Source organism: Carassius carassius, chromosome 45, assembly GCF_963082965.1.
Source record: "Carassius carassius chromosome 45, fCarCar2.1, whole genome shotgun sequence".
Lineage (NCBI taxonomy): Eukaryota > Metazoa > Chordata > Actinopteri > Cypriniformes > Cyprinidae > Carassius > Carassius carassius.
The window spans coordinates 7,594,922-7,607,851 of record NC_081799.1 but is presented as its reverse complement, the minus strand read 5'-3'; positions in this window follow the sequence as shown (position 1 = coordinate 7,607,851).

Sequence of the window (12,930 nt, the reverse complement as noted above, 5' to 3'; positions counted from 1 at the left end):
TGCGCTTTCTAAATTCCTTTGAAACAACACCTTAACACACAGATCACAGGTAAGAAGCTCAATACATTTTATTCTAAGGCCAGTGTACCTAAATCACTTTTTTTTAAGTAGTAGCCCAACAATAAGTAGACCAAGTTCACATATTGTTGCCTTTATATTTTATTTTTAATTATTTAAATACACATACAAGAAGATATACTGTGTTAAATACATAAGATACAACATTATCACAACATCTCCATGAACAGAGGGTGTTTAAACAATGTAGCTGTACTAGCTGGGATGGTATTCCTACTTCAGAGTAATTCCACAGTATATAAATATCATATCACAAAAGTACCATGGTATTACCTGAGACCATCATGGTTCAATTTTTGTAAGGGAACTCGAACAGCAAATACAGACTGTGTATCTGACAACTACAGTTCACAATAGTGCATGCAGAGGCAATAAGTCCAAAATGAATCTAGCCATATGTAGATATGCCAAGAAAACCAAATGTTAGGTAACACATAAATGGTCTATTAAAAATTAATATATTGAAGCAGTATTTTCTCCCACATTTGATCTATCTGGGGCAAAATTCCCCAGAATAAATTTTCCTTTCTGACTCACATCCAAGTGCTGTCAATAATGACTCCCTGTTGTCTGGTTAAACTGGTTGTCTTTTAATATGAGGGGGTTCCATCTGCCTTGTTCTTTAACATGAAAATACATAAAAGTTCTGTGATTTCAGCTGCACCACTGAATCATCTTAGCACTCTTATAAATAGCATTCAGGGAAAACATTTTTGTTATTGCCAAAGCTTTAAAAACCTGTCGTTTTTAAATGATCCAAATGAAGGGAAAGAGAATGTAGCTAGGTCAGCACTGGGGCAGTTTGGAGAAACTGGTGACTTAATTTTGATGTCCATAATTGTTCCAAAGCCAGGCCTGTATCCTGTGATATAGAGCAGCATGTTCTGGGCCATGTGTTTACTGTCATTAATTTGGCTGTGGTGGGTGGAGATCAACCGCTACATCAGGAAAGACTTATGGATCATTTTTCCAAACGTAAATATGTCTTCACTGAAGCATGTTCTTAAAGGAGTAGTTCACACTAAATTGAAAATTAGCTGATAATTTACTCATCCTCAGGTTATCCAAGATGTAGATGAGTTTGTTTCTTCTTTAGAACAGATTTGGATTACATCAGCATTACATCACTTGCTCACCAGTGGATCCTCTGCAGTGAATGGGTGCCGTCAGAATGAGAGTCCAAACAGCTGATAAAAACATCACAGTAATCCACAAGTAATCCACACAACGCCAGTCCATCAGTTACTGTCTTGTAAAGTGAAATGCTGTATGTTTTTAAGAAACAAAACCATCATTAAGACATTTTTAACTTCAAACTCTTGCTTCCAGCTAAAATACAAGTCAATAATATATTGTTTCCTCGAGTGAGGAAGTTGTCTCACCTGAATCAGGAAAGACGTATGTGCAGATCAAGCATTGATTACAAGGGAAAATGCTCCAAAACAGTTCTAAACAAATATGCTGGTGGATTTTGATCTGAGAGGATAACGGGGGATTTTCACTAGAGGAAGCGTTATTATGTATTACATACTCATATTTTAACCAGTATTGTTAAAATGTATACATCTTAATGATGAATTTGTTTGTTACAAACACAAAGCTTTTCAGTTCACAAGATGTTAACTGATGGAATGATGTGGATTACATGTGGATCATTGTGATGTTTTTATCAGCTGTTAGGACTCTCATTCTGACGGCACCCATTCACTGCAGAGGATCCACTGGTGAACAAATGATGTAACGCTACATTTCTCCAAATCTGTTCTGATGAAGAAATAAACTCATCTACATCTGGGTTGGCCTGAGGGCGAGTAGGGCTACATTTTAAACAAATTTCCTTTTTTCTTTTTTTTGGTTGAACTGTTGCATTAACTACACAAGTACAAACTATATGATAAGTTAATGTAATGGGACCTGATTATTTAAACTAAGTAACGGTATATTTTAAGAGCAAATATGGATGTTTCAAACACATTACTGACCCTGAAATGGTTGCATAACGAAAAAGAAGGGTACTTTTTTTTCCCCCAAAAGGCCTACTTTTCAGAGATTACCAAATATGCAATGTCCCTGAGACTGCTCCAAAACCCACAAGTTCTGATTTGACAGATCAGTGTCGGCCTCCAAACACTCTTAATTATTTCAATATGCAGTGGATGGAAAAAGCCTGCTCTGGACCGAGTAACTGGGCTACATGCATACTTTATTCGTGGATCATGGTGTAGGCTAACACCAGATTGCATAACAATCCACTTTTTTGGAGCTCTGACTGCCAGGAGACAGGCCATATCCGGAGTGTACGTAGACAGCAGGCCTCTGGAATAAGTCTGGGATTGTGCAATAGCAAAACAATTAAAACCAGACAGAAAACGCTCCTGCTAATACTGATATGTTCTCTTTGATGTACATTTAAAGAGGAATTTTAACCATTTATAAACACAGAGTTATTGCTTAGCATTTGGTTGCACTAAAGCTGTGGTGTCCTTTAAAATGACACATTAAAATTACCACAGACCACATACTTAGAAATATGGAAAATTATTAACATGACATTGGCTGAATGTAAAAATATATGTAGAGCACTTGTATATTAGAAATACAAGCTTGAGGTCAGTGAGTTTTTTAAATATTTTAATACTTTTATTCAGCAAGGATGACTAACTATATTGTTGCAAATATATATATATATATATATATATATATATATATATATATATTTTTTTTTTTATAGATGCTGCTCTTTTGAACTTAAATGATTTCTAAAGGATCATGTGACAATGAAGACCAAAGTAATGATGCAAAAAAATTCAAGCTTTAAATCACATAAATAAAAAACATTTTAAATTGTATTAAAAGTTAATACAAAAATTCTAAATTCTATTATTAATTCACATGACGTTTGACGTTTTTTATTTTTATTTTTTTTTTTACTGTATTTTTTTATCAAATAAACACAGCCTTCGCCAGCATTAAACACTTACTGACCCCACTCTTTGGAACAGTAGGGATTTGTATATTTGGTAAATGAACTTAAAGGGATAGTTCACCCAGAAATCTAAATTATGTCATTAATAACTTACCCTCATGTTGTTGATCTCCGTTTATCTTTGGAACACAGTTTAAGATATTTTAGATTTAGTCCGAGAGCTCTCAGTCCCTCCATTGAAGCTGTGTGTACGGTATACTGTCCATGTCCAGAAAGGTAAGAAAAACATAATTAAAGTAGTCCATGTGACATCAGAGGCTCAGTTAGAATTCTTTGAAGCATCGAAAATATATTTTGGTCCAAAAATAGCAAAAACTACGACTTTATTCAGCATTGTCTTCTCTTCCGTTTCGGTTGTGACAGAGTTCAAAACAAAGCAGTTTGTGATATCCGGTTCACGAACAAATCATTCGATGTAACCGGATCTTTTTGAACCAGTTCACCAAATCGAACTGAATCGTTTTAAACGGTTCGCATCTCTAATACGCAATTAATCCACAAATGACTTAAGCTGTTAACTTTTTTAATGTGGCTGACACTCCCTCTGAGTTCAAACAAACCAATATCGCGGAGTAATTCATTTACTCAAACAGTACACTGACTGAACTGCTGTGAAGAGAGAACTGAAGATGAACACAGAGCCGAGCCAGATAATGACTCGTTCACGAGTCAAGAACCGGTTGCATCGGTTTTCGGATCACCAGTAGTTCTTTCGGACAGTTCGATTCAAGAAAACGGTTATTTTGCGCTCGACGTATAATGGCGTCATTGGCGATGATTGCCCTTGATTCAAGCCTTCTGTTTACCCGCGCTCATAACATTAGCACAGAATCAGTTCAGAATCAATCACCAAAAGAATCAGTTCAGTTCAGACGCTCTGTGTGTCGGTCTGCTTCGCTGAATCACACATGCGCAGTATCATCAGCTCCTCGGTTCTCGAATCGGACACGTCTGACAGAAACGGTTCTTGACTCGTGAACGAGTCATTATCTGGCTCGGCTCGGTGTTCATCTTCAGTTCTCTCTTCACAGCAGTTCAGTCAGTGTACTGTTTGAGTGCATGCATTACTCCGGGATATTGGTTTGTTTGAACTCAGAGGGAGTGTCAGCCACATTAAAAAAGTTAACAGCTTAAGTCATTTGTGGATTAATGCGTATTGGAGACGTGAACCGTTTAAAATGATTCAGTTCAATTTGGTGAACTGGTTCAAAAAGATCCGGTTACATCAAATGATTCGTTTGCCGTATATAACCGTATATGACAAACTGCTTTGTTTTGAACTCTGTCACAACAGACACGGAAGAGAAGACAATGCTGAATAAAGTCGTAGTTTTTGCTATTTTTGGACCAAAATGTATTTTCGATGCTTCAAAGAATTCTAACTGACCCTCTGATGTCACATGGACTACTTTAATTATGTTTTTCTTACCTTTCTGGACATGGACAGTAGACCGTACACACAGCTTCAATGGGGGGACTGAGAGCTCTCGGACTTAATCTAAAATATTTTAAACTGTGTTCCGAAGATAAACGGAGGTCTTACGGGTTTGGAACGACATGAGGGTGAATTATTAATGACATAATTATGATTTTTGGGTGAACTATCCCTTTAACATAAACATTTCAGCATGCTGGGTTTTTATAGAAAACAAAAAATGGCTTCATAATGCCCCTGAAATGTATTTAGTATTGCAGACTTGCTGTCTGCCACCCTATCAGAACAGAGCTGCGATATATTTTTGAAAACCACTGCTCTAAAGCATTTAGCAATGGCATGTGTACAAATACAAACAAACATGTAAACACAATCTGACTGATATTGACTGATATTCTAGATTGCATTCAAAATCAATCAACGTTGATCTGCATGCCTGCAAGACACTGCAGATGAAGGCTCTACACTATTAGACAGAGGCCTCAGTGCTCAGGGGAATTCCTCTGACATGTGATCTTCTACATCTAGACGCCTGATGGAGGGAAGGGCCAGCTGGTGGCCCTGAAACACTGCTCGGGATGAACAACTGCATTGTGCATCCATTATATACATATAATGAAGAAAGAGAAGAAGGGAAACAGCAAAAATCTTAAAATGAGTAGTTGTGACCTATTTCATACATGCATGTATCTGTGTGTGTCAATTCCTATTTAACCAGGATAAAAACATTAGCAGGGAGTTTGGGTATTTAGTGGTGTAGAATATCAAACAAATCCCTGTTTTTGTTTTTCATTGGCCGTTGTGTGAGTGAATGGATGTGTCTGTGATTGAGAAGGGAAAAGCTGATCTCTGTGCTGACACTAAAGGGATCTGATGTAAATGAGATTAATGAAAGCCCCCACTTTTCTATTTCCATAGGTGAGTCTCCCCCCAACAGAATCTAGTGGAGGATTACAATTTTAAATCCCAGGGGCAGAGACAATTACACTGATAGACTGAAGGAGACACACAAGATGGACACAATAACAGGTTTTAGAGCCTGAGCCGTATTTATGGTGCAGAACCACTATTACTACTCTTATTATTATTGTAAGTATTAAACTTCAGCATATAGATCAATATCTAGTGACCAGAAAGTTATGCAATCACCTAGTAAACACCCTAGCAATAACCTTTCAATCACCTTGAACTCCCTAACAACACCTTAGTGACTCAGAAGACCTTGCTAACTTTAGGATCACTAAGGTTAGCAAGAGTTTTACACTGGCAAGCACCAGTGACAATTTCTTCACAAGTTGTTTTCCTAGGTTATAAGATTATTTATGAAAACCGTCTGTACTGGATATTTAAGGTACCTTCACCTTAACAGAACTAACCATAACTCACAAACCCTACAAAGTGCTGAACCTATGTAACAGAATTGTGTAGTCAGGGAAACATGTTCATCCCAAACACCACTTATTATAGAATACTAACAATTATAAATGATTTACTGATATTATAAGCAGTTTATCTCAGCTGAGAGGATGTGGAGGGATATTCAGTGAGCATAATCTCTGCTGTGCTGATTTTGGACAAAGACACACAGCAAAAACAGTCTGTCTGGAACACTGAGCAAGAGATGATCCAAGCTCTTTATCTCACTAAATGTGTTTGTGTGTATGTGTGTGTGTGTGTGTACAGGTTTTTCCTACACTGGTGGGGACTTAAACCTGAATGCACACCAACTCATGGGGACTTGTGTCATCATGGAGACCTAAATTGAGGTCTCCACGGGTACAAAAGCTTATATATCATACAGAATGAGTTTTTTTGAGAACGTAAAAATGCAGAAAGTTTTCTATGAGGGGTAGGTTTAGGTGTAGGGTTGGTGTAGGGCGATATAAAATACAGTTTGTACAGTATAAAAACCATTACGCCTATGTAGAGTCCCTACAAGGATAGTGCACCAGACTGTCTGTCTGTGTGTGTGTGTGTGTGTGTGTGTGTGTGTGTGTGTCCAAAATCAGGTCATTCACTGATTGATGCCTAAGGTCTTCCTAGACCGAGAACCAGGCAGATATTAATGCAGCAGAAAACAGAAAGAGAAGACAGGAAGGGAGTGTTTGACAACTGTACGGGAACAAATGCCATATTATGATAACCACCACCTGGAAACCGCACTTCCTGAAACACCTTCAACATCCTTTTTTCATTTCCTTTTCCTTTTTACCATAACTAGTATTATCTTACATGAAATACTCCATTTGATATTTTTTTAATGTCTAGTCTTTGTGTTTTCTTTGGAGTTCTCAGGTGTTCTTTGTGTGTTTTCCGTGAAGCCCTGTATGAGTGACTAAGACAATAGAGGTCTGCCACAGCTGTGTTTACCACTTCGGCCCCATTTCCACCTCTCAAGGCGGGGCTGCTTTTAACAAGCCTTTTCAAAAAAATACAGAGGCCCTTACAAACACAGAGATCCTCACCAAGGGAAGCCAACACACCTTTATCAGCACAAATGTCTTCAATGAAGTAGCACATTGCCATAACAAAGCCATTAGCATTGCTTTCCATTAACACTATGGCAGTGGACACCAAGAGCTGTGGCTGAATAAGCAGAAAGGACATTTAGCCATTCTCTGGCATGTGAGGTCATCTGCTGTTTTTCTTCAGTGTAAGGTTAAGGCCATCTCAGGAGATTGTTTGTTTTTTTCTGGTGATTTGGCTGGCAGGAGCTCTGCGGTAGACGCTCTAACAGCTTCTGTGATTGTACTGCTGAGGCCCACATAAGGTTTCCAGACTGTTTGTCTTGATCACAGGACAAGACTTCAAAGTCTGTTTGAAAAGCAAAGAGCTCACTGTAAAAACCTTGATGAACTACATATAATAAAATTACAGTATTTAGGCTAAGTTTTAAAGGGTCATATGACATTACTAATTATAACATTATTTTGTGTATTTGGTGTAATGTAATGTGTTTATGCAATTTAATGTTAAAAAACACATTATTTTCCACAAACTGTACATTATTGTTTCTCCTCTATTCCCCGCCTTCTGAAATGCGTCGATTTTTACAAAGCTCATCGGTCTGAAAAGCAAGGTGTGCTCTGATTGGCCAGCTATCCAGTGTGTTGTGATTGGCTGAACACCTTAACCGTGAAGAACACAATATTCACTTTGTCATGCATACAGCTGATCCGTGGTCGCTGAGGAAATACATCAACTTCACGCTGTGGATCGCCAGATTGGCTTTCACCGTGGACGAAGCGGAGTCCAGCCCGGGGTCGTCATGTGGTTGGCGCAGCCCCCGGACGCTCCATCGTCAAATCCGTGGGTTGTTCCTCGTTATAGCCTCCGGCTGTTCCTCACTCAAGCCGCTGACCATTCCTTACTTTCTGCAAGGACAGTCTGGCGCTTTTGACTCACAGTATATAAGTAGGTTTACATATGTAAAGAATTTGCGTAAAAAGTTATTATAATCAGTAATTATGTTCCCACTGGATACAAAAACTGCCTCGTTTGTAATAGGTTTTATTGTTATTGTCCTGTCATGCCGGTGTTTTGACCGGGACACGCCATAACAGTATATGTTGAGGGGCGTAACATTTCCGTCAGACACTTGAAACATTCGGCCAATCACAACACACTGGACAGCTGGTCAGTCAGAGCACACCTCGCTTTTCAGACCGATGAGCGTAAAAATTGAATGCTTTTCTGAATGCGCGACATAGAGGAGAAACAATAATGTACATTATTAAAAATATATATATATTTTTTTATCTTAAACCGCATCAACACATTTCATTACACAAATACACTTTTTTTTGCGTTACAGTAAGAATAATTTGGGTAGGAAATTGTCATGAATTTCGTGACATTGTTTTTACAGGGAACATATACATTTACATATTTACAGGGAATCTTTGTTTATGTTTTTAGGCCAAAGTACAGAGGAGACTATAATACACAAGGGAGTAATATTATCACTTTTTTGGAAGTTTAATTTAGCTATGATAATGTACACAGATAAGACTACTGTAAACAAACATCCCAAAAACTCCCAAGAGCAGTAGTGTCTCCAGTGACTGTTGATTGTGACACACTTTTTTTAAATGCTGTGATGCAGAAGCTGTTGCTCTGTACCGTTTTCTTACTTTTATCACTTTGGATTGGATAGAGATGGAGCGAATGAGACATGGAGAGAGAGCAAACTATGGGAATGAGATCCTGTCTGGTTGAGGTTTTTCTCCTTCAGTTTCCCTCTCTTCCTGAAAGTTCCTCCCTGTTGTTTTTCCTGGCCAGCTGTACTTACTGTTCCAGCTTTTTGTGTGTGTGCATGTATGTGAGCTTGAAGAGTTGCACTCCTATACACTCCCTTTCCCTTGAGTTTGAACACACACACACACATGCTCATAATGAACAGATCTGTCTGCATGGCTGCACAATGAGGCTCTGTTGGAATGTTACTTCACTCTAACTATGCAGTCTTTAAAGTAAGTGGTAAACAAATTTGGATCACGTAGGAGGCGGAGGAGGATCATAACAGCGCTGAAATGTAAAGGACAAAGCCATATTGCAGCCCATCCTGTTTGTATCATTTTTACCTTCCCCTCTAAGAACTCTTCCAGCCACCTGCATCTCCAAACATACATTTTAAGTCTATACTATATTCATATTTTGATTATTCCAAATTTAATATATATATACATATATATATATATATATATTTTTTTTTTTTTTTTTTTATTATTATGATTATTTAAAAAAACAAACAAAACAAAAAACTGTTCACTATTTATTTTCTCTCATTTTGTTTTTAACCCAAGTGACTTTCTTTCTTTTCTTTCTGTCGATTGGTTTAATTTTCCAACCTGGCACAATAGCTACAGCAGAGGAAATGATTTTCAGTCAATAATGACTTCAGTCTGTTCATCACACAAAATGACTTCAAAATATTTTATGTAACTTGTCAGAACCTAGTCACTTTATTTATTCATTACAGAAATTAGTATCTTTTATGTTTCACTGAAAAACATACTTTACTTTTGGTTTTAAGTGTTATACAGGAATCTGTTTGATTTGTTATTTATAGGCTTTTAGTTTTGGGGAATGCAAATCAGACAGAAATTAAGTGGAAGGGGTACCTAGAAATGTTAAAATCATAAAGAGTTATCTATTAAAATACAAAGCAACCAAATACAAAGCAGGAATAAAATGGGTTAGTTGTTACAAAATAGTGGCACTTCTTGTGAAATGGTTTAGACTGATCACAGAAATTACTCCTCAACAAAATGACTACAGAACTCAAATCATGTCTTTTTTTAGCTGATTAAAACATTCGTTGTTTATTGTTTTTCTCAATAATTCACATGTGTACATTTACAGGAAACTCCGACTGAAAAGGGGAAAGGGAGACGATTTTAGAATTGTGTTCATCGGAAAACTATTTCATAGGCCGACCCAGACATGAATAGTTCACCTTCATGAGTGCGTTCATGTGAGATGGGGGTCATTAACATTTGCGGTGGTGGCGTCACCATGGATATGGGGACAGCTGAGGGAGGTACTGAACTATTCTGGCGCACACATAGGGGACCATGTTTGAAAGTCAATGAACTGGGGGGCTGAATCACATTCTTACTGGAAAGCAGTGAGTCACACTCCCACCCCCATTATTCAAGTGTATCCATTGTCGAACCAACAGATGTTATTGCACTCATCCTTAATGGCTTGCAGGTTTCATTTCCATTGTCATATGGAATTTCTCTTAAGTGAATGTTTAGCATTTTTGCTTGTTTCGATTGTTTTGGTATAGTTTTTTGCTTCATCATAATGGTACAAAGTAAATGGTTGCTAAGTAAACATAAAAACACGGAAGTCCGATTCCGCCACTGAATAAAAAAATTAAAAGATGTTTTTATCTAATAATTCTGATATTTATTTCTGGCAAGTATGATTTTTGATTTTGATTTTGTTTCTCAGAATAACAAGATTTGAACACAATTACAAGAGACAAAGTCACAATTGTAAGATATAAACTCACAATTCTGAGAAAAAAATTGCAATGTTGCAATTCTGACATGCAATTATAACACGCAATTGTGACTTTATATCACACACTTACAGTATGACTTCAAAACTCATTTACACCAAAACATGGTTTGCATAAAATCTATTTTATGTAGTGGAAACAATAGGTACTACGCCCAAACAAAATCTTACTGAAAGCTCTTGTTTTTGAGATATCAACCTCGAATTTGGAACATAATTTAAAATATTTCCTTTCAAAGATTTATTGATGGATTTTTTTGTGATAGGACAGTAAGATGACAGGAAGCGAATTGGGAGATAGAGAGGGGGGTGTGATCAGGAAATGTCCACGATCCAGGACTCGAACTTGGAATGCCCACAGCACAACAGTGCTATACGTTGGTGTGCTGCCCACAAAGCTATCAGCGCAGATGGAACACAACTTAATTTTATTATGACTTGCTTTAACTATACTGCTGTGAATGTTATAGGAATTTCATCAGAGACAGTCCAGCCATAATGCTAATGTATGCAGGAAATTTATTTTGCAGCTAAAAGGTCACAACACTGCTGTTGCATGTTCGGCAGGAAAAATAGCAAAGGAAAAATTCTTGTGAAGTGTGTGCTGACGTAGATTCCGGTTATGTAACCTCAGTCTATAAAGGAAAATATCATCACAGCTAGTTTAGAGATATAAAAGACTGGCGTTCCCAAAGGGTTCTGCTCTGTTGGTTGAGTCTTTGTGGGTGTAAGCTGAAGTTGATGTGTGTTCACCATATGTGTTAACACCATCCTTCTGTAGCTGAAGCTCTGCAGGGGCCAGAAGGTTTCAGGGCTTCAGCGCCGTGGGTGGAATCCAACAGAAGCTTCAGCTTGAAGCACTATTACTGAGCTCAAGTCAAACACTCACCATTAGGTGCCTCTTAACAGTGTGGGCGAAGCACATCATTCAGAAAAGGCCTTGCAGGGGTGAATTATTCTTACAGACACTTTGTTAAGTGGACCTGGTGAGGTACGGGCTTGAAATGCAAACCACGTTCTTATAAAATGAGACTTGCCTACCTCTGCATTGATGTAATTCAACTTTTATATAACCTAAAACTCTGACCACACCCACAGAAATAAAAAATAAGCTGTTCTGGAAAGAGTGGGAAGCTAGTGTTTACCATGGGAATACTGCACACAGCAACATTTGCCCAACCAATGACATACATTTTGGGGCGGGATTATCTTTTTGACCAACCAGTGGCAGACTGGGGAAGTTTTCTGGAAATCTGTTGGAAATTAATAACTTTTTGTTCGTGTAGATGGTGTATTCTCACTGGCCAATACTGCTAGCGAGTTAGCACTGAAGACCATTAGGTCAACTGTTTTTATTGAACAGGTTTTATGAACAGACTTAAATGCCTGAAATACAGGCTGTGGCTGTGTTTATAATCACACTCTAACTTTCGGTAAAATGTTTCTAAAGAAAAACTGAGATGGCGGAAGCTTAGCAATGGTGATGTTGAAGTCATGTGACGTGGTGTATCTTATTTATAGCCCACCTTTAGCTTTTTTTAGACTTCATAATTCATTAAGTTGTGTTAATTTGTGAAGATTATCATGATGAACAAAACATGCAAGAATTATAAACTTTTGTTGGTAACAAAGCCTATTTTCTGGAATAATTCAATCCTAAATTTTTGTCAAAAGTGATGCTAACGTACAGGTTGGCCAACGAAAATGTAATCACTGCAAAACGCTATTTTTATTCTCATAATTTCATGATATACGGAATTCAAATAAGGAGATAATTTCTTGAGCTCCGATTATAAACATTGTGTATGTAGGCAGATACATTCTCAGACATATTACATTCACTGTGTTGCCCAACAATTTCCTCAGGTGTTAATTTAATTTACTTTATTGGAAGCTATAACACTTACCTTGTGCTATTTTTGGATTTCTAGTGACTCTTCATGCTTTATGAGATTGCAAAGCTTGATTTTTGCACACTTCAAAATCTCAGGGAATGCAGTAAGCCTTCTTGATACTGTTTGTATATTGTTTCATGGATACTGCGTACACAGTGACACAAGTGGCGCAGACATTTCTTCCCCCTTAAAACTAAATATCGCTTGCCTTAGTTTATATGCTCTAAATTACATAATACTACTGCCTGTTTATAGATTATAGCGATTCGCAGAGCCAAATTGAACGAATACTGATGAATCCTGGAAAATTAAAACAAGTTAAGGGTGTGTACAGACTTGAACCTTCAAAACAAGCGGCTGTTTTTGTTTTGTCAGTGGTTTGTGCGGCGAGTCTCGGGAGTTGATGGACATCGCGCTGGCCAATAAGATCACTGGAAAATTTCAATTTGTTGCTTCCTGCCTCTGATTGGCCAGTCTTCCCTTGTGGGCGAAACCGCATTTTCCGG